Source organism: Hipposideros armiger, unplaced genomic scaffold (assembly GCF_001890085.2).
Source record: "Hipposideros armiger isolate ML-2016 unplaced genomic scaffold, ASM189008v1 scaffold_1168, whole genome shotgun sequence".
Taxonomy (NCBI): domain Eukaryota; kingdom Metazoa; phylum Chordata; class Mammalia; order Chiroptera; family Hipposideridae; genus Hipposideros; species Hipposideros armiger.
This window is the reverse complement of record NW_017732518.1, coordinates 137794-140279: the sequence shown is the minus strand read 5'-3', so window position 1 is coordinate 140279 and position 2486 is coordinate 137794.

The window sequence follows — 2486 nt, the reverse complement described above, 5'->3', positions numbered from 1 at the left end:
TTTTATCCAGAGAGGCTTATTACTTGTCCACTCAAGAGCTATGGGAGTCCATAGTTCTGCAACAGTGGCCCCTACAAAAAAGGCTTTTGATCTTTTGTTTGATAACCCAGTCCTTCTCATCCTTGTTGGGGCGAGGGCTGAATAGGTTGAGTAATCCCCTGGTTAAATTTTCCTAAGCCTCTTCCAGGCTGATATCCCATATGACTCATTATCTCCTGACTTTGAGGACTATATTGCCCTGGGGGGATCCAAACCTCTGCCTCCCATTGTGTAAGTAAATCTCTAACCCTGTAAATTAACTGGAATGTCTGCAATATAGGGTTGTAAAAATCCTTTTTGTCCCTCGGGGCTGAGGCAGGGAAGAATGCAGAGACACTCTGGCGCAAGCCTGAAGCTCCGACCACCCCCACAATGTAAATCTTTGGTTCTTGTACCTTCCAATTTGTTGGCCATTCTTGAGAACTAATTATAGAAACATTAGCCCCTGTATCTAAAAGACCTTTAAAGTTTTTGCCTTGAATTTCAATTTGACAAACAGGACGAATTCCTGATATCTTTTCTGCTAGAAATATACCGGCCTGTCCTGTACTTCCAAATCCCCGGTTCCCCTTTTTTGCATCCCCTTTTTTCCTGGGAGGGTATACATACGGGAGCAGAAGTAATTGTGCAACTCGTTCTCCCTTCTTTGCTGAGCAGGGCACTGATGAAGACATTATAATTTGAATTTCTCCTTCATAGTCAGAATCAATTATTCTATTTTTCTTCCTGCACTCTTTTTAGTATGACCAGATTTCCCACAATTATAACAACTGCCGGGAAATCTATTTTGTTCAAATCTTATTCCTGCCATGGCTTGGGCTAACATCGTGGCTTTGTATTGCTCCGTTCCAACTCCTTGACACAAACAAATATATCCTGACAGATCAGTCTTTCCTTTCATGGGTCCAATACCCTTTTTACAGTCATCATTAGCATTATCAACAGCAAGGATTTGTTGAATCACTTCAGCTGCTTGTAAGTTAGATACTTGTTTTTTCATTGCATCTTGCAAACGGGCCATGAATTCCGTGTATGGTTCCGTAGGACCCTGCAGGATTTTTTTAAGACTTTGGAGCCTTACCATCTGCCTCTATTTTTTCCCATGCAATTAAGCAAATCCTTCTTAATCGAGCTATAGTCTGATCATCCGTGGCTAACTGATTTTCAGTGCCTTCCCAGTTACCAGTCCCTAGGAGCTGATCCTGAGAAATGGCAATATTATGGACCTGGTTATGTCTACTTTGGGTTTCTGCTCCATCTGTCTACCAAGTTCTGAATTGCAAAATTTGAGCAGGTGAAAGGCATGTCTGAGCCACTACAGCCAATCAACAGGAATCAAACGATTTCCATCAGCCAGGCTACGAACAATGCCCATAGTGTATGACGAAGTAGGGCCATACTGAGTTATAGCTATTTTTAATTCTTTCAGTATTTTAAAAGGCAAAGCTTCATATTGATGTTCATAAACTCCATTAGGATTTTGAGGATTAGCGCCATGTGCAACCCCCTCATGAATGATAACAGGGAAAGCTAAAGTATCCAAATCTCGGAGAGAAGTGGAGAGGAGAGGGTTAACACTTTTCACCATCGGCCTGGGAGTTCCCCACTCCCATGCCAATGGTGGGTGGTGGCAGGGCGGAGGCAAAGGGGCTGGAGGGAACTACAGCCCTCTAGAGTTTCCCAAAGTTGCAATGATTTCAGGATAACTGTGGGTGCCTCCACAGATTCCTTCTCCCTACCCTCAGATTTCTCCTCCTCATTGTCCAATTTTGGATCGTCCTCTTCTCTTACTTCTTCCACGTCAGTTTGCAAATTTTCTAAAACTGATCGGACTAGTTGCCAGGTTTTCCAAATTGTAACTGGCAGAGAAACTCCTTTAGGATATAACTCACGGAGTTCAGTGCGTACTTTCTCCCATGTTTTAAAATCTAATGTCCCTAAAGTTGGAAACCAAGAACAATGAGTCTCAATGACTTTTAAAAGCTCCTCTAATTTCTGTTCTGACACCTGAACTCCTCTAGCCTTGAGGAGTTGCTTGAGTAAGCAAATATAAGGTCTGTATTGGCTAGCAGAATGTCCCATTCCCCTAGTTTAAATTCCCGGGATCTTCCCTACCTTGTTCCATGTAGTTGTCACGACGCCTCCCGGGCCCAGTGCTGTGAGAATTTTCCATTCAGTCCCCACTCGCAGTCGTCCTTCCCTCTCGCGGGCCCCCGCGTTGGGCCCAGATGTCACGTTCCACGCGACAAGGGCTGGGGAGTGCAAGAGGGGCAGTGGGTTGCCATGGGCTACCGTATGTAGCCAGCAGCCAGCGTGAGTGGCCAGCAGCCGCAGTGAGCGGCCGTCCAGAAGCCGGAGACTGATCTGCCTCGCCAGAGAAGAGCGCAATGATGGTGCCAACTTGGGCCAGTGAAGCAACATCCTCCACAACTAGATTGAAGAACAAA